The following is a 21,792-nucleotide window of genomic DNA, read 5'->3' on the forward strand; positions in this document are numbered from 1 at the left end:
TTTAACACAGGGATGATTTCAATAAGGAAGAGTAAGATAGGGGGAGAAAGTAATATAGAAGTTAACTGTTTAGAAGAAGGGAAAAAAATGGTTCAAATGGCTCTGAGCACTATGGGACTTAACATCTGAGGTCATCAATCCCCTAGAACTTAGAACTACTTAAACCTAACTAACCTAATGACATCACACAGATCCATGCCCGAGGCAGGATTCTAACGACTGTAGCAGTTACGCGGTTCCGGACTGAAGCGCCTAGGACCGCTCGGTCACCGCGGTCGGCTAGAAGAAGGAGATAGGGATAACTACAACTAATAAAAGTAAAAGCGCTAGAACAGTGGAATTGTACAGTGGACAAAGTTTTAAAAGGGAAACAAAAAATAGAGATATATTGTATTTTGAAGTTCTGTTACAGCTTATGCCGAAAAGAAGAGCTATCAGAGTAAAAGACAGTGGAGTCGGAGTCGAGATGCGAAATTTTTATGATAATATGATGTACCTGTAGTTAGAACAAAAGAAACCGACATACTAATACACTAAGCTTCAGCACCATAAATTTTCCTTTTATTATTCATCGTGATGAAGATGAGGAAACCATTACCTTTATACTAACAGAAAAAAAGGGAAAAAGAAAATGTACACATAGAATGGGGATAAAAGATGTAATGTTATGAAGAGTATAATCATGAGAATCTTACGTACAGTTTAAACATGGAAATTTTGTAAAGTCTCTTAGTAGTTTAGCGCTTGTAAGGCTTGTAATGTATATTAAGGGAGAAAGGGTTGAGATAAGATAGGTAGTAATAACATGTAAATTAGAGAAATTTGGGGATGTAAGATGGACAAAAGTGTGCACAATGTTGTGTTATACATTACATCATCAAGAACGATGCATCGTCGTTGCAGTTAGATCGACAGCAGAGCTGAGCAGAGCCGTTAGGTTTGAGAGAAAGGAACACTGAGTGTGGGTGATTGGTACGTCAGCTTTCGAGATGACGAAAGGAAATACCTTGGTGGAAGCAACAGTCCAACAGGATTACACTTCTGGGGAAAAGTATGGGGATCTAAGAGAGTCCTGGCTACAGTCAACATGCGCCATGACACGATCGTTCATGTGAAAGTCGCAAGAGATCTTCATAACAACAGTTTTGCCAAAGTGCTAGGTACTTTTGTCACAAACTGTTTAGAGCAGCATAAGGAGATATGATGGATGTCCACCAAAACGGAATGGAGGCGGACGTGTTACATCAAGGACGAACGAATTCTTGAATTCACTAGAAGAAGAAGAGGCGCATTTCTGTAACCCAAGAGAAACTATCGTCATTTCATATGGAATCCAGCAACTGCGAACTATTCACTGAACACTCATTGGAGTAAGCAAGAAAACGTTGGAAGGCTGCCCAATCTATCCTAAAGAACAACCTGATACAAAAAGGAGAGATAACGATTTGAAAGAAAATACCATAAGAATGGATTATACAATAATGTGTTTAAGCGGGTCTTAAATCCCAATTCCCGGTCCAGAGAAGAACGAAGTCACAAGTAAGAAGACAGCAAGATGCAACAAGAAAAGAATATTCCATGCAGAACATTAGGAAGAGTGAAGAGATGGACCAGAAGAAATCAAGAAACCTTTCTAAATCCCTTCCCATACAAGACCATTATTGCATCCACCTACCAACAAAGAATCCAATTTTAACTGCTCTAGGAATAAAAATGTCCGATATTCCTTATGGAAAATTCCAACACTTTCAAATGCCACACCGAGAGATGAGAGATGATTATTCATATAGAAAACAGGAGACGAATTAATCAATGATGGACTGGCATAAAGATTCGAGGATTAACAAAAAATATACGTTTTATGCTGCTAATAATAGATCTCTAATATAATTTTGCCATAGGTACACGTGGAATGGAATGAAGGCAACCAAGCATTTACAATACACTCAAACCTTCTGCAATATTTCTCTCTGGCGACCGCCATTCCATGCGCAAAGGAGACACGTCGCGGCGCATGAAGATGAGAATGACGACTTCAGTGAACCACATTGAAGAAATATGAGAAGACTGTGACATACTGGTATCAGATTAAACTGGAAAAAATTTTGAACATACAGAGTTTGTTATTGTTTAAAACTATTTAATTTTTGATCCTGATTTTTGGAAACAATACTTTTGAGTTTGTAATCTTGACTGATAAATGATATTTTCTTGTATTTCATACAACACAACTAAGTTAAGAAAACGAAATTGTGATATTTTATTTCGAGGATAAGATTCTATTACATGATGTGTTTGTTAATATATAGGTTATGTACAAAAAAGGTTCTGCAATTTCATGATGTTGATTTAATGTTTACAAGGAAATTAGTAGGAATATGAATTTAATGCATACGTTTAAGATTTTTGTGGGATATAAATATGTTTGTGAATGGGACTGTGCTTGCAAAGTTATGGAAAGGCTGCTGTTAAGTGTAAGATAAATTGAGAAATTATTGTAAGAGATGAAACTTTCTTGAATTATGTTTGCCATAGAAGCTACTAACAGACATAGAAATTAAGGCCGTGAATAAGACATAAGTATTGAAAAAGGGGAGGATAATTTTAAATGAAGGTTTCCTCAACGTACATCTACATCATCATTTAACATAAGTCTTGATGTCAAAAAAAATCAGTCTCAAATTTAAAAATTATGAATGGTACAAATTTATACAGAATCTCTGATTTGTTTAAATTTAAAATTAAAACAGAGACAACCAGAGAATAGAAAGAAAAGCTTCATATTATTTAAATAATTGTGTTAAATCAGAAAACTAGTAAAACATGTTACATTTTGTAGAAACATTACTTTAGTGCTCAAATCTGTAGTATACAGTAAATCAATTGCAGAAAAAAAGGAGACGGAAAGAACAACTGTTTAACTACGCCATATTAAAATAGAGAGTTGATCAATACAAAATATGTAACAATTGCTACATTCAGCAGCTGAGAACAATTTTGCACTCACTCACATTAATTTCTCAACCACTGATTGACCAAGCGCAAAATTGAACATGGAAGGAGGCGGATATGTAAGGTGGAAGATTTAATGAATGTTAATTTCGCACCTTACATGAGATTTCACATGACGTAACAAGTAGAAGGATATGTCACCTGACATACTTCGGCGATAGTGAGCAGATTTGCAACTCACAGTATGTAATACAAAGCGATGACACTCGATTTGACAGTATTAACACACTGAACCCAAATCCCGCATGTCAATGAGCAAAAGGTGAAAAAAGCTGTTGGAAGAAACGTTTTAGTTTGGGGACAGACGCGAGTTGCGCCGTCACGGCCCTTATACAACAGAAGGCTTCTAACAGGGGTTGGTGACCCGCAGCGAGAGAGACAACGAACACGCCAGGCGATATAGTGAGGGGAGCAGGTAGCGGCCCAGCGCTCCTTGAGATGGGGAAATTCTTTAGAAATGTGCATTGAGGAATCTCCAGATGGATACAAACAGACCACTGACACAGCTGATTACGAAAAAGGCCTGTGGTATACTCGTGATGTACGGATGTAACTTTTAGGCGTTAGGAGTGGGCTCAAAATGTCCGATTGGCTGAAATAAACTCGGAGGGAGATAAAGGGGCGATATTTCGGCGCATTTTAGAGGTAAGTCTTGTTGTAGTCCTGCCTACGATTTGTAAAATACCCCAATCCTACTACCACACTACATAACACAAAAACCTGTGGTTAAAGACACTAGTTTCCTAAAACGTTTTGAGGTTAACTACAGTTGTTAGCAAAGTCTGGAACTGAGCTAATCTACAATAAATACAGGTAATATATAGAACTACTCCTCTTTAAGGAAAAACTAGATGTAACACAGTATGCTTGTTAGAATATCTACTTCAGTTTTCTACAAATTGCTCACAGATTATGCAAAGGACAATTTTAACTTCCGAAAATTGTCAAAAACGCACGTTTAGTAACATGTACAGAACCTATGGAATCTGCAAAAGAATTTCATTTGAATTTCCTATGTTGCCTTATTTAGAATTCACGTTGTTGCGTAAATTACAGTTAACCTTCAGCACGTTTGTAATGCCAGAAATACGAACCAAGCCAACACAAAATAACAATTGAACAAACAGTATAAAATGAAATTATCAAAATTAATAAATTCTTTTACTTTAATTTAAATTGTCATTACTGCTTTATTTGCAATTAATTTACTTCGCTTCTCATTTAGGTTGCTAGAATGAACTTTGTCTCTGATTATTATTGCGTAAGAGAACAGTTAATTTACTGGGACGCGATTAATAATTGCTCTCAGTTCTACTTTCAGCAAGAAAATAAGCTAGAATTATTATTCTATCTTAGTAACGTTCTTTTAGCTTTAAACAACGACAGTTGAATGTTTAATAACCGGAAAGGATTTCGACCGTGTGTAGGTGACAATGACATGGGGATATAAATAGAATGGAGATCTAAAGTTTTAACATACAACATTTATTATTGAAAGAAATTTCACTCAAACTCACTGGGTAATCCTCCACAACGTTTCAAACATGATCGAAAATAAAACGATGTCACAGTTCGTCGTAGATGTTAAGGCACTGTCTTCACCGTGTGGACAATACTCCTCTAGCTCTATGTATTACAGGCACTCTTTGATTAGCAACGACCAATTGTGAGGAAGGATTTCGATGTTTCTGGAATTTGTGCCTCTGCCCACACTGGTAATGATCTCGTGTCCCGCGATTAACAACTTTGCTTACATAGGCTTGATTTTTCAGTATGGAAGCGTTCACTTACTCCCGTGTCACGAACTCTCTCTGACATCATACAACTCGCACGTCCAGAGAAGGCGCTATCATTTCAGATTCACTCTTTGCCAAACGATACAACACTTCTCAAGGTTACCCTATCGGCATTAAACAAATATAAAATACATCGTATTACAAAAACAATTTACGTAGGTGTTATGTTATTAGCATTGATTACACACACATATTCAATTTCAATTTACAAATGTCTTTTTAATATTTTCAGAAGAAATAAATGATATTTGGAGTACACACTGAGACGACAAAAGTCCTGGGATAGCGATATGCACATATGCAGATGGCGGTAGTATCGCGTACACAATGTATAAAAGGCCAGTGCACTGGCGGAGGTGTCATTCGTACTCGGGTGACTCATGCGAAAAGGCACACGACGGCAATTAACGGACTTTGAAAGCAGACGCATGAGACTTTCATTTCGTAAATCGATAGAGAATTCAACATTCCGAGAGCCACCGTGTCAAAAGAGTGCCGAGAATACCAAATTTCAGGTATTACCTCTCACCACGGACAACGCAGTGGCCGACGGCCTTTACTTAACGACCGAGATCAGCGTCGTTTGCGTAGATTCAAGTGGTTCAAATGGCTCTGAGCACTATGGGACTTAACTTCTAAGGTCATCAGTCCCCTACAACTTGTTGTGGTCTTCAGTCCTGAGACTGGTTTGATGCAGCTCTCCATGCTACTCTATCATGTGCAAGCTTCTTCATCTCCCAGTACCTACTGCAGCCCACATCCTTCTGAATCTGCTTAGTGTATCCATCTCTGGGTCTCCCTCTACGATTTTTACCCTCCACGCTGCCCTCCAGTACCAAATTGGTGATCCCTTGATGCCTCAGAACATGTCCTACCAACCGATCCCTTCTTCTAGTCAAGTTGTGCCACAAACTCCTCTTCTCCCCAATTCTATTCAATACCTCCTCATTAGTTATGTGATCTACCCATCTAATCTTCAGCATTCTTCTGTAGCACCACATTTCGAAAGCTTCTATTTTCTTGTCCAAACTATTTATCGTCCATGTTTCACTTCCATACAAATGCTTGCAGAAACGACTTCCTGACACTTGAATCTATACCCGATAATAACAAATTTCTCTTCTTCAGAAACGCTTTCCTTCCCATTGCCAGTCTACATTTTATATCCTCTCTACTTCGGCCATCATCAGTTATTTTGCTCCCCAAATAGCAAAACTCCTTTACTACTTTAAGTATGTCATTTCCTAATCTAATACCCTCAGCATCACCCGACTTAATTCGACTACATTCCATTATCCTCATTTTGCTTTTGTTGATGTTCATCTTATATCCTCCTTTCAAGACACTATCCATTCCGTTCAACTGCTCTTCCAGGTCCTTTGCCGTCTCTGACAGAATTACAATGTCATCGGCGAACCTCAAAGTTTTTATTTCTTCTCCATGGATTTTAATTCCTACTCTAAATTTTTCTTTTGTTTCCTTTACTGCTTGCTCGATATACAGATTGAATAACATTGGGGAGAGGCTACAACCCTGTCTCACTCCCTTCCCAACCACTGCTTCCCTTTCATGTCCCTCGACTCTTATAACTGCCATCTGGTTTCTGTACAAATTGTAAATAGCCTTTCGCTCCCTGTATTTTACCCCTGCCACCTTCAGAACTTCTAAGTTCTAGAACTTAGAACTACTTAAACCTAACTAACCTAAGGACATCACACACATTCATGCCCGAGGCAGGATTCGAACCTGCGACCGTAGCGGTCTCGCGGTTCCAGACTGTAGTGTCTAGAACCGCTCGGCCACTCCTGCCGGCCAAAATCTGTCATTAGTGGCCTATGGCAACGGGCTGGTGGTGGCCCCATAATGGAGTCGGTTGTATTTACATGTACGGACTGGGTCCTCTGGTCAATTGATGCGATTATTGTGTGGGAATGGTTATGTTCGGCTTTTTGGAGACCATTTGCACCCATTTATTTTATGCATGACAACGCCCCCATGTCATCGGACCACGATTGTTTGCGATTTGTTTGAAGAACATTCTGGACAATTCTAGCGAATACTTATGTAAGTATATATAACTATGTAAGTATATAGTATGGCAGTACCGATCATGACCTTCTTCTTCTGTGCGGATGCACATATATTACTCGAACTCTTACGCGGCTTGGTAAGAATGTCTTCCACGAGTAAAGGGTGTGTTGGGTAGGCACACTACGAATGTGTGGGCATATAAGGTGAGAATGTGGGTCTCGCGGGAGGCGTGCTCGATATAGTCCCTGCAGTCGCACTATCCTCTGTGCCATCAGTGGCTCAGATGAATAGAGCGTCTGCCATGTGAGCAAGAGATCCCAGGTTCGAGTCCCGGTCGGAACACACATTTTCACCTGTCCCCGTTGGTCTATATCAACGCCTGTCAGCAGTTGAAGGTATTATTATATAGTTCTAATTTAATTCTAGCGAAAGATTTGGCCACCAAAATCGCCCATCGAACATTTATGAGCGGGTAATTCGTGCACAAAATCGTGCAACGGCAACGTTTTCGCAGTTGCGGATAGATACAGAGGCAACACGGCTTAATACATCTGCAGGGGACATCCATGTCACGTCGAGGTCCAGCACAACGCTGGGCAAAAGGGGGTCCTACACGATATTAAGAGGTAACCCATGGCTCTTGTCAGCTAAGTGTACAAAAATGGCAAATTTTATGTGTGACATCTGTATTAAAGTGTGAAAAATTTCAGGCGGTCGCTTCATGTCCATCTTCTCAACCTTACCCTCGGCCTGCTGCCACTCTTCTCGGGCACCCTAGAGTGTCACCGAATGCTGACTCCTTGGCTCGGTCTGTGTTGATGGCTGAGTTGTCTCAGCGACATCATGGGGTACCGCAACACGGCGACGGCTGCGCAGTGGTTGTGAGCCAAGCGAGAATTTATTTATTTATTTATTGCTTACTTGGCCTGGCCAGATAGGGTCTTAAGACCCTCTCTTACGTCAGAACAGGAACACTACATATAAAAAATATTACATAGCAATAGCAATGATAGTAATTTGCATTATTAATAATAAGGTGACGGGGGCATTGACAATGATATTGATTAGTTTAGCGCTTTTGAAGCCTTGTTTGGTATCAGAAGTGGAAAGGATATTGAAAGAAGAGAAGACTGAAATGAAAGTGACAATGTTTGCTAGGAAGGAAGAAATTTCAGTACAGATCTCTGTAGACAGGTGGACAGGAAAGTGGTGGGGGAGGGAGTATTGACGAGAGTGAGCTGTTGCCTTCGAAGATGGTCCTTTAGCTGTATTTTGAAGTTTGAAACGATCTTAGTTTCTCTAATATTTTGAGGACGACTGTCCCAAAGTCAGGTTCCTAACGCAGAAAATATTTTGGAGAATATGGCAGTGTTGTGTAGTGGTACAGATGGGATTTTACTTTCTTGAGAATGAGTTTTTCTGCTATGTTGTTGAGGTAGTAACGTAAGGGTTGAAGACAAACAGGAAGGAGTGCTGTGACTGAAAAGACGATACAGCAAACACAGGATATGATAATCTCTAAGCTTATCGTCAAGTAACCATGATAACTGTTCATTTGTAGGAGTGATATGATCGGAATAGCATACATCCCAAATGTACCACACACAAGCATTCGTCGCCAGTTCCAGTCTACGTGAAGTCTCACACGAAAGTCCTTGAAGAATAGGATCACTATAATGAAGGATGGGAAATGTTAGTGACTCTACAAATTTCTTTTGAAGCTCGAGAGAAAATATCTTTTTATATTTATGTTATGTATGAAGTGATGCTGACACCTTCTTACAGGCTACAATTGCGTGTTCATTCCAGTATAGGTGAGGGTCCACAATTACCCCTATTTTTCTCAGAATTTCGAACACCTTACACCATTTACACTGTCGAACGCTTTTCCAGTTCCACAAATCCTGCGAACGTGTCTTCATTTTTCTTTAGTCTTGCTTCCACTATCAATCGCAACGTCAGAATCGCCTCTAACCCCTGGAAGATCTGGCATAACATTTGCAGGTGATCTGTAGCATACATATGAAATACATCCGAATTTTACTTGTAAGCTGCACACAGAAATTCATAACAGGTGCCGAATTAGTGACAAAATGGGACTGACCTATCTAGAAAAAAAACTGTAACGTTTTCTTTTGGCTGCTTTAAGCCTGGAGATACGCATTTGATAATGGAACTGTAAGTTCTGAAACCATTTATGCTCTTGCAAACGAGATTATGGAGATAACTGTTCGATAATTTGTTTCATCTCAAGACCCCCAGGTTTATTGATCTGTAAACTCAGACCACTGAATCTCATGACAAAGAAGTTAGCTGAACTTTCTATTGTCCTGTAGCATTTTGTGACTTTTCCACTGTATTCGTCGGTGAGGAGCAACAAGATTGATTATTTACAAGCAATTGATCAGTCTCGACTCCACGAGAGTGCTGTGACGTAACTGCAGAAGGTAGATTATTTACAAAGGTTTTTATGTAAGCTTCAGTTGGGTATTAGAATAGTTTACAGTGCTTTCTGTCTATTTATACACTCCAACCGTCGCAGTAATTCAGATGGGACACTTATTCGTGGTTCGAGCAAACTTGTGACTATCTATGCTGTCCTTCTCAGATGAACATCCGATTTTTCCTCCTACATTTTTTACCCTCTGCAGCTCCGTCTACTACCGTGGAAGTTATTACCTGCTGTTTTAACACATGTTCTATCATTCTGTCTCTTCTTGTTGTTGTTCATTCCCGCAAATTCCTTTCCTCACCGACTGTGCCGAGAATATCATTTCGTTCCAGAAGGCAAGCCTAATACTCCACCAGTCCACAAATGTTTGAAGATGGATTTAACAAATCAGAAACGTGTAAAATGGTGGTTTTAACGTTTCGTGTACCCTACATTATGTCCCATCACTTGACCGCATAGGACAAAGTGATCACTCAGCTATGCGAAACTGCCAGAAATGTCCTTCTTTGGGATGCAGCCAAACTTCGAATGTCGGTCATGTTGTCAAATCGTTAACCGTTCATGTGAATTTCTGCACTTTGTTGTTTGGTAGTATGTTCATATTAATAACACTAAGTCTCGTTACCATTGATGATTTTTTTTAGAACGGAACGTGTTTACAATTCAGTCGCAGCAGTTGTCCAGGCATCGTTGTTTTGTTCGGGAATAAAGCCGTGTGGGACAGAAACTCTGCACACACTTTTCTCTTCTTCAGAACGGAACCGGATTTAGAGATGTTTCCTCATAGCAATTAGTGGCACAACAACGTAGACACATTACGATGGTGCATGAACTATATAACTCTACCTACTCACAACTACTGGTCCAATGCACATCTATTAATTACAGTGATACTTCAAAGTAGCATGGTAGCTACTGTGCTGACTACCGCGGGTACGCCAGGAATAAAATCAGTCTCGAAACTCTTTGGATGGACGTTAAACCCATTCCAATAACTATACCTTAGAAAAGTTTGCAGTTTACAGAATTGAATAAAATGAAGCGCTGATAATGGTAAAAAGAAACAAAACCGTGTTTGGGTATTGAAAAGGTTGTTTCAATAATACCACTACAGCTTCAAAATCAAACCATGATTAGGTTCCGGTTACTAGATTCCTACACCTTGCGTCTGACCATCTTCGTCTGTAGCTCTGGTTGTGACCGCTCCACTGTGTGTGTGTGTGTCAGCTCATTACCAATGTTCGGTGTCTCTGGGATGTGGCGTGAACGGTTGGTTCCAGCCGAAGACTGAAGAGAGGAAAACAATGATGTGCCCCCCCCCCCCCCCCCTATCGCACGGCTAGCTCACGACTCCTCAGCCGCTACCACGCCCTCCGCCTCCATAACGATTTGCATGCTGTGTCTCACGTGCACGCGTGCCTTACGCGTCCAAAGTTCTCTTGCCCTTTGACCTCTTCCCCGTCCTTCCTTTTTTCCTTCTTCCTTTAATTTCTTGTACCTGCTTCCTCATACTTGAAGAAGAGGGTGAAAGAAAAAAAGAAGGAAGAAAAAAAAAAAGCAGCAACAGGTCTTGTCGCGAGCGCATGAAAAGTTGCGAATTAGAAAGGCAAATCGCATCTTAGGCGGGAGCAAATTAGATAAAGTGGTGCGGTAGGGAGGGGACCCGGCCGCTCCACCCCCGCTTCGCTGCGTGGGGTGGAGAGGCGGGGCTGTTGATTTACATAGAGATTGCCGCCCAGTAGCCTCGCGGTGGCGCCTACACGCCGGAGGGACGCAAGCCCGCGACGCACAACTACTGTGCAGCAGGGACGACCGCAGTCGCCTCGTCGCCGCGCTCGGGCGCCTGCTCTGTGCTTGACTGCTTCACAAATTGTGTCCTCCCGGCTACATTTTGCGAGCTACAAAGTTTTCCCTCTCTTCAAAAGAGTTTTTGAACCATCTTAAAGGAGGTCAGCTTCATTGTTAGGCTATTCTTTTACGAAGGGATACCAAAAAAACCGGAATTACTTTTTAAAAGCTATATTTTTAAATTGTTTACAAAACAGCCTTATCTCCTTCAAAATACTCTCCATTAAAACTAATACATTTGTCCCATCGGTGCTGTCACTGTTCGAAACATTTTTTGCAGTCAGGTTTAGAAACGGCTGACAGCTCCTCCTTTATCTTTTTCTTGACTTCTTCAGCGTTATCAAATAGGTGTTCTTTCATGCCCCTTTTCATGCATGGAACAAAGAAAAAGTCACACGGAGCCGGGTCACTTAAGTAAGGTGCCTGCGGCAGCGGGACCGTGCCATTTTAGCCAACAACTATCTAGCAGAGATGGCTGTGTGTGCAGGTGCGTTGTCGTGATGGAAGAACCGGTCTCCTGTCTACCACAAATCGGGTCTTTTTTGAGGAATACTGTTGAGCAATCTTCTTGAAACTTCCAAATAAAACGTTTGATTGACGATATGACCGGGGGGACAGACTCTGACGCCCTTGGCATAAAAAAAAGCAAATCGGCATTGTTTTAATATTTGATTTGACTTTACGATACTTTTTTTTGAAGGGGTGAAGATGACGCCTTCCATTGGCTTGACTTTTGCTTTGTTTCTGGGTCGTAACCATAGCACCATGACTCATCACCAGTAATGACCTTAGATAGAAAATATGGAAAACTTTCAAACTGTTGTTTCAAACACGTTTCTACTCGACGTTCCTTTTGATTGTCAGTCAGAACGCGAGGAAAGAACTTGTCAGCAACCTTTTTCATTCCCAAATCTTCCGTTAAAATTCACTGATCTCTGACAGTTGATCAGTTATCTGTTGGCCGGCCAGTATGGCTGAGCGGTTCTGGGCGCTTCAGTCTTGAACCGCGCGACCGCTACGGTCGCAGGTTCGAATCCTGCCTCGGGCATGGATGTGTGTGATGTCCTTAGGTTAGTTAGGTTTAAGCAGTTCTAAGTCTAGGGGGCTGATGACCTCAGATGTTAAGTCCCATAGTGCTCAGAGCCATTTGAACCATTTTGTTATCTGTTAACGGTCTGTGAACACAGGCTCTCGAATTTTTTCAATTAATTCGTCGATTGCGGCAGTTGATAGACGCCCAGAACGAGGTTTGTCATCAATCGATAATCGCCATTTTTAAATCGAACAAACCACTCGCGCACTTGAGTTTTTCCAATAGCGTCATCTTCGTAAGCTGTTTTCACCTTACTAAAACAATTTCAGCAGCATTTTACCAAGAAGAAAATAAAATTTCACAGCAGCACGTAGTTCATTTAAACTTGCTATCATAATAATCGAAACTAGAACAAAACAGCGTTAGCAAAAACAATCACTGCAGATGAATAGAACAAGCCAGGTCGACAACACAAGCAGTACTGAAATGGCAAAGAGTTACGCTAAACACGCCTAGTTATTCCTGTTTTTCTGGATATCCCCTCGTATTCCGAAGTAAACACTATGTTTCATTAATTAGCACTCAGTTAATTTCGTCATTTACGTCATGATAAGAAGTGTTACTCTTACAGCAGATTATATTCCATACTTCAGTTTAGGGAGAAAACAACATGTAATGGCACCAACAGCAAGAGTTTGTCAGAACCGTACCACCTATATGCACAACTATCACATATATGCAGTCTACGCTCTAAATTTGGTAATTCGAATGGCATTCTTTTCCATTTGTAGTGTCCCCAGGGTGCTGAATATGAAGTTTTTGTGTCCAAAACCTCTACCTGGTGATAACCATTCTTCAAATCCATTGATGAAAAATATTTGTATAGCACTAAATGAGCCAAGCTTTCTGTGTTTGTGAAAGGGTAGGCATCCATTACGGTTTACGCATTTAGATGTCTGTAATCACAACAATACCTGTATTTTCGTGTTCCATCTGTTCATCTTTTTTTGGAATGACGACTATTCCCGCTCCACATGCACTATTAATTTCTTCATTTATTCCATCTTTCAGCTGCTGAGCGATAAATTCCTCCAGAATTGGCTCTAAGTATGTAGGTGTTCTGTATAGTTTGCAGTACTGTGTAACATGTGTACCTGGTAAAGGCCCTTTTGGAAAAAAAAACAAATCATTAAATTCCAAAAGTAATTTCTTCATCCGTTCCTTATGGCTTTCCTCTAAGTGCTTCACTTTTCGTCATAATGCAGTTTCAATGGCATTTGGTGATTGTTCGTGGCTGACCCCCTAGCGTTCCATTCTTCTTCCTCCAGGATAACCATATTAGTGAATAACAACCCCTTTGTTAATCCTGTGTCCTCTGCACTAAGATTATCTCTAAAAACAAGTACCTTCTTTCCACCTTTTATTTTTTTTATGCGCGCAATACCTCTTTTAACCAAACAACCCGCCTGATGAAATACGTCATTCTGTTCTAACGGTTCCACCACACACTAAATTCCAACGAGCAAGCTAGAATCAGCACTGATTTTGTAGCACCCTTACGTACACAGTTGTGCGTATCAAGTCTTAGTGTAATCATTTGAAGGTTAATCGGTCCACCTTTCACAATAAACTCCCCTCGCAAAATCGCGACACTCGCAATGGCTTCGCACAACTGAAGCACTTGTTTGTCATCTTTTGTTGCCCGAAGATCGATGATAGCACACTGCTGATATAAGAAATTTAATCCTAGAATCATGTTATAGCTCTCACTCATGTGTGGAACAATCTCTCCAACTGTTTAAATTAAACCGTATCCAGGGAAAAGTTATGTCCACTGATCCAAATGATGTGATATCTTAAGTTCCCACTCCATGTAATCTGCACTGTAATGGGTCCCATTGCTTATGTTTCACCAAATCACCACAGGCGACCGAAATATGAGCCCCTGTGTCCAACAATATCCTGGTAGTCTTTTTCTCCTACTGTTCCTTTTATTGCACATTCCATCTCTGCAACCATTTCGCAGTATCCAATCTTAAGGAGAATGACCTTAGGTGGACCTCCCATTGGCATTTAATACCTTAATCTTCCCCAGACATCTACTTCTAAAACTGTTACTTCCTCTTACTCTACTTACATTCTCCTGACGATGGCGACACTACATCCTTAATGCCCTGTTTGTCCACATCTGAAAGATTTTAAATTTATTGCAAGCGTTGTCTGCTTACCCTCACACTCTATGGCTCACTGCACTGCTGTGCACAAATTTTTGGACGTCCAACCATACTCGTATTGACATTTCCGTAAGTAACCCTCATAAAAAAGATCTCTGCTCAGCTTCCTGCAAAATAATTTCATTGACTGCAGCATCCTGTACTAATACATTAGTACATTCATTAATTTTCCTTATCCTATCCCCAAATTATTCCACTGTTTTCATGTCTCTCTCAGTTATTCCCCTAACAGTTCCCCTATGCCTGCCGGTGTAGCCAAGCGGTTCTAGGCGCTTCAGTCTGGAACCACGCTGCTGCTACGGTCGCAGGTTCGAATCCTGCCTGGGGGAGGATGTGTGTGATGTCCTTAGGTTAGATAGGTTTAAGTAGTTCAAAGTCTAGGGGTCTGATGATCTCAGTTGTTAAGTCCCATAGCGCTCAGAGCCATTTGAACAATTTTTGTTCCCTTTTTTTGGGTCATCAGTCTTCTGACTGGTTTGATGCGACCCGCCACGAATTCCTCTCCTGTGGCAACCTCTTCATCTCAGAGTAGCACTTGCAACTTACGTCCTCAATTACCTGATGGATGTATTCCAATCTCTGTCCTCCTCTACAGTTTTTGCCCTCTACAGCTCCCTCTAGTACCATGAAAGTCATTCCCTTACCTCTTAACAGATGTCCTATCATCCTGTCCCTTCTCCTTGTCAGTGTGTTCCTCATATTCCTTTCTTCTCCGAGTCTGCGCTGAACTACCTCATTCCTTACCTTATCAATCCATCTAATTTTCAGTATTCGTCTGTAGCACCACATCTCAAATGCTTCGATTCCCTTCTGTTCCGATTTCCCCACAGTCCATGTTTCACTACCAGACGTATATTCTCAGAAATTTTTTTCTCAAATTAAGGCCTATGTTTGATGCTAGTAGACTTCTCTTGGTTAGGAACGCCATTTTTGTCATTGCTAGTCTGCTTTTGATGTCTTCCTTAGTCCTCGTGACCATCAATCGTGATGTTAAGTATCTTGCTGTTCTCATCTCTGCTACTTCTCATTACTTTCGTCTTTCTTCGATTTACTCTTAGTCCATATTCTCTGCTCATTAGATTGAAACATTCCATACAACTAGGTGATCAGTGCATTCAAATCCCTGAAAACGACACGCAATTAAATAGTATTTTGATACATTCAAAGTACACGGTGTTATTGGTTCTATTTGAACGAAACAATTTCTAAGATCGGTCGCAGGTTCGAATCCTGCCTCGGTCATGGATGTGTGTGATGTCCTTAGGTTAGTTAGGTTTGAGTAGTTCTAAGTTCTAGGGGACTGATGACCTCAGAAGTTAAGTCCCATAGTGCTCATAGCCATTTTTTTGAATTTCTAAGATGATTTTAAAATATAAAATAAATTGTTTGTGTATTTTACTTTTATCTCATATAGTAAGGGTAAGTATTGTTTCATTTTGATAGATCTCATTTTGGTGAAGGGATGGAAACTAGTAATGTCTGATGTACCAGTATAAAGAAATACATGGGTGCGTAAAATGTAAGGACGCAAGCCATTCAATCTGTTCGCGCATTATCACTCATAAAAATGAATTCAGGGTTAATACACACCTGAATAGACGCACATGGGGAAGAGCACAATTCAGAATAATGACCAGTGTGTGTACCACGTCCAAAGGTTTGGAAGTCAGTACGTCCACGTATTATGTCTTTCAGCAGAATAACAACTGGATCACGAAAACAATCGCGTTCGACATTGTTCGACATACCCTCATATGGCGGGAAGTGGGATCACGTAATGGACATTGTTGAACACGAGCGTTTTGCTAAGGCGTAAAATTGCGTAGACATACTGATCTTCAAATCTTCACCAGTCAGCGTTATAGTGACACTGTATTGCTTCCCCACTTGCGTCTCTTCAGGGGTGGATTTGGGAGTGATTTCATTTTTATGGATGACAGTGCGCGACAGTGTCGAACTGCGCAGGTGGTGGAGCTCTTGGAACCAGAGGATATTTGGCCTGCTCCTTCTTCCGGCTTAAATCCCATCGACCACTCATAGGATGCGTTGGGGAGGCGTACTGCAGCACGTCCACATGTACCAACGACGAACCAGCGGTCGTCAACCGCGCTGTTGCAAGAATGGAACGCCCTGCCAGAAGAAATCCTTACGAAGCTTTTTGCCATCATGAAGGTACGTTGCAGAGCATGTATTGCCGTCCGTGGTGATCACACATCCTATAACGAATATACTGAGATGACACAATTGAAAGAAACCAGCCCTCGGTCACTATTTTTAACGAATTAACCGGGTTTCAACACTGCTAGGAGTATCTTCCTCAGAATTTAAATCAAAGAATGGTCTGTAGCATGGTCGCAGAATTATGACTGAAAACGTATGATACAGAGTATAAGTACAGAATCTTCGTGAAAGACTGGCAGTACTTATATGTCATTTATAAAATAATAAATATGCCAAAAGGGCATTTGTCACAAAGATATTTAAGATAAAAAATTGTGATGGCGAGCCACTAAGGGCTGCTCGTTACTTACGCGGTTACAGGTTGCAAACGGACTCCGTTATTATATTATTATTTTATAAATGACATATAAGTACTGCCAGTCTTTCACGAAGAATCTGTACTTATACTGTGTGTCATACGTTTTTAGTCATAATTCTGTGACCATGTTGTAGACCATTCTTTGATTTAAATTCTGAGGAAGACACACCTAGCAGTATTGAAACCCGGTTAATTCATTAAAAATAGTGACCGAGGGCTGTTTTCTTTCAATTGTAACTATTCACGGTCTCTGAACGTGCAGCCATGTACAAAACTTTGCTGTACTGAGATGACTTAAGTAAGGGGATGCCTCCTAATATCGTGCCGGACATCCTTTTGCCGGGCGTAGTGCAGTAGTTCGACGTGGCATGGACTCAACAAGTATTTGGAAGTCCCCTGCAGAAATATTGACCCATGCTACCTCTGTAGCAGTCCATAATTGCGGCAGTGTTGCCGGTGCAGAATTTTGAGCACGAACTGACCTTTCGATCATGTCCAATAAATGTTCGATGGGATTTATGTCGGGCGATCTGGGTGAATTGTCCAGAACGTTCTTCAAACCAATTGCGAAAAATTGTGACTCGGTGACATGGCAAATTGTCATACATAAGAATTCCTTCGTTATTTGGGAACATGGAGTCCATGAATGGCTGAAAATGGTCCCCAAGTAGCGTAACATAAACTTTTGCTGTCAATGACACAGTCTGTTAATGAGGACGAGTCGGAAGAACAAAATTACTAGCGACCTCCTAGACAGAATCACGTCTTTTAAATATCTGGGCGTAACGTCGCAAAGCGATGTGAAATTCAACGAGCACGTGAGAGATGTAGTAGGGAAGGCGAATGGGCTATTTCGGTTTATTGGAAACTCTTAGGAAAGAGTCAATCGCCTGTAATGGAGACCGCATATAGGATGCTGGTGCAACTTATTCTTGACTACTGCTCGAGTGTTTGGGATCCATATAATGTCGAGTTGAAGGATGACATCGAAGCAATTCAGAGGTGGGCTGCTAGATTTGTTACCGATAGGTTTGAACAACATGTAAAGCTATGGAGATGCTTCGGTAACTCAAATGGAATCCGTGGAGAGAAGGTGATTTCTTTTTCGAGAAAGGCTACTGAGAAAATTTAGAGGACTGTGATTTGAAGCTGACTGCCGAATGATTCTAATGCCGCGTACAGAAATTGTGCATAAGGATCACGAAGATAAAATACGAGAAATTAAGCCTCATAAGCCGGCTAAACCCGCTGTGGAGAGCAGGTGATTAGGATTGTGGAAATGTTACAGTGAGTTTCACCGTAAAATTGTAATTTATTGTAATTTAATAACACATTTACAACCGAAGCGCAACATAGCCGAACTTTTACAACTACGAGTGTCAAACTCCAAACTTTTCACGGCCGAAGGCCTCCAAACAAGAAATCTTAAAAATCAACAAGGTAAATTTCAAGTGACTGAAAACAGTTACAATTACAAGTTATATATATATATATATATATATCACAGCTAGGCTGAAAGCCTCAAGGCAAGGGTGGACAGACAAACATAAACAAGATGCAATACTAACGGCTGAAAGCCCACAATCAAATTTTCAAGATTTTAAAATAAATTACCATAACCTTTCAAAGGCAGAAGGCCGCAGTGTTTAAGCTTGAAAGGTAATTTTAAGAATAATGTTCCAAGGCTGAAGGCCCACAATTAATCTTCCAAAATTAAAAAAAATATATAACCACAAGTCTTAAATTTTAAGTAGCTAAAACCAGACTAAAAGAAAAGACAGCACAATGGCAATAATCTTTCAGCAAATATCCACTTGCCGGAATTCAAACTTGCTTACATAAAACACAAAGATTTTTTTATCATTGGCTATGATAGATTATAAATCGACAATTAAGCTCCCGTGAGAAAGCCAGTAACGACAACAGCACTCAGAAGCCTCCAGGGGTTGGCCTGCCCTCGTTCACTTACGTGAGACGGGTGGCGAACCCAACTACACTTAATCCGTCGGGACCCAACCAAGGGACAGCCACGGACCGACCAATCGGTACATGAGAATTCAAACACAAAATGTTGAGGTGCGTGATTATCCACAGTCAAATATGTATATGTATTAAGCTATCAAAAATACACACCGAGTTGGACAGCGACGAGTGAGGAAAGAACACTGCCTGAAATTACGTTAGTGGCCAGTCCAGGTAACCGGAACACTAACGGCCACAACGCAGAAAATTCCACTGGTGCACTTGAATTGTAGTCAACCAACATAGTTAATTCCACCGCATGGTGGCTAAATTTCAGCAATACAAACACTCGGTGTTGCTCACAGGAAAATCTCCCCAACAGCGAACTAATGAAACGAACCACACAACGTGAATGGACGTGGCTTGGGTACTTGAAACCACTACTCAACTTTGACCTCCTGGGTCGGTAAACCATGAAGCTCGTAGTGATTGGACAGCTCCATACACGCTCCGATACTGCAGAGGGACCGCCAGCGGACCCAGCCGATTGCACCACGAGGAAATAGCTTCCCTGGTCCGCAGCAACCGACCGACTGCCCGCAGAATGCCTACAACATCTAAACAGTCGTCAGTTGAAATAACGCCATCTAGACACACAACCTTACAAACACTTGCACGACGACCTGAACTATACCCAACAGTAACTAAGCACACACAAAGACAAATCGGGAATAGATTCGCACACACACACACACACACACACACACACACACACACACACATACACAGCCGACTCATGGACGATCGCCGAGTCAGAACGCGTCGTCCGATAGGACCACCGACCGATGATCCACCAAGACCGTGGCCTGGCTCAAGTGATGCGTGGCGGCAATGGTCAGGTGAGCCATGTCGATGCAGACCTCACTGCTCCTCCAAACTGACAGCACTAGTGCTGCATTGCAACTCCCCAATGGAAGGTCCGGATTGCGCTCCAGACGCGTTCCAACTGACTGGCAGCCCGAACTCGCGACCCCATTTCGCTTAGACGGACAACGACTGGGAAGTAATAGCAGTCCAGCAAAGATGCTACGAGAGGGAATATATCGATATGCGCTGCTAGCTCTAGTCATGGTCAGGCAAAGCAGCAACTCAGTGACAGTAGTAATTTAAATTCAAGTAGTGAAGTGGAAGTACGTTAAAAAGAGGGTGTAAAATACATGATGGTAGGAACACGAGCCACGCACGGCTCACATACTGACAGTCGTCTTTCTCTCGCTTTATTTGCGAGTGGAACAGGAAAGGAAATGTCTAGTAGTGGTACAGGGTACCCTCCGACACGGGTTGGTGGTTGGTGGAGTATCTGTGTAGATGGGGATGTAGATGTAGACATCCCATGTAAATGCAGCCCACATTATTATGGAGCTACCACCAGCTTGCACAGAGCCTTGTTGACAACCTGGGTCCATGGCTTCGTGGGGTTTGCACTACACTTGAACCTTGCCGTCAGCATTTACCAGCTGAAATCGGGATTCAGTTGGTCAGGTCACTGTTTTCCAGTCGTCTATTGTCCAACCGATATGTTTATGAGCTAAGGAGAGGCGCTGCAGGCGATGTCGTGCTGTTAGCAAATGCAGTCGCGTCGGTCTTCTGCTGCCGTACCCCATTAACGCCATATTTCTTCGCACTGTCCTAACGCATACGATCGTCGTACGTCCCAAGTTGATTTCTGCGGTTATTTCACACAATGTTACTTGTCTCTGACGACTCTACAGAAACGCTGCTGCTCTCGGTCGTTAAGTGAAGGTCACCGGCGATTGCGTTGTCCTTGGTGAGAGGTTATCCCTGAAATTTGGTATTCTCGGCACACTTGTCACACTCTGGATGCCGGAATACTGAATTCCCTACTGACTTCTGAAACGGAATGTCCCATGCGTCTAGCTCCAACTAACAATCCCCGTTCAAAGTCTGCTACTCGCAGTCGTGGAGGCTGTGACCACGTCGGAAACCTTTTCACATGAATCACCTGAGTACGAATGGCAACTACATCAATGCACTGCCCTTTTACACCTCGTATACGCGATACAAACGCCATCTGTATTTGAGCGTATTGCTATCCTGTGCCTTTTGTCACCTCAGTGTAATAGCCCTTCTTTTCTGACGCCGAGGTGACCATCACAAATCGTGGTGACATCAGTGTAATTATTCTCTTGGCATAAAGGTGTCATGTCTGTTCCTCTCTTTGCGTATTTGTTTCAGTTACCTTCTGCACTATACTGTAGCAGATCGTTCCATGTAGAGTCCAAGAGTTATCGAGCAATGTCATTTGGCAATGACACATGACGCGAAAGTTACTTCCATCCTTATGTTATGCAACTAACATACTTTCTCCCTTTATATTCTTCTGTGTTTTAAATGCTATTTCGTCCAAACTGATGATAACAAAGGTAGTTCCTTATGCAAGTCACTTCCGTAAATTTTACTCGGTTATGTCATCACTGAAATAATGTCACATAATCCCTCAAAGCATGAAGTTTCATTCCGTTTCTTCCTACCCTTCTGGGTGCTTCATAAATTTTATTAGGCAGGGTATTCACTGATATTTTTCTCATTTCTAATGCTTGGGAGATCGTGTCACAAAACACAGTGTATATGTATCTGCATCTATACCATACAGTGCATGGCGAAAGGTCACTTGTACCACTGATAATATTGCTCTTCGCTGTTCCACTCGCCACTTGAGCGACGGAATACGACTGTCTATACGCATCTGTATGAGCCCTGATTTCTCTTACCCTGTTTTCGCGATTCTTAAGCAAGATGTGTGATAATCTCTGTAGGATTGTACTGCAGTCTGTGGCAAATGCGCGTTCTCTAAACTTTCTCAA

Source organism: Schistocerca piceifrons, chromosome 3, assembly GCF_021461385.2.
Source record: "Schistocerca piceifrons isolate TAMUIC-IGC-003096 chromosome 3, iqSchPice1.1, whole genome shotgun sequence".
NCBI classification, from domain to species: Eukaryota; Metazoa; Arthropoda; class Insecta; order Orthoptera; family Acrididae; genus Schistocerca; species Schistocerca piceifrons.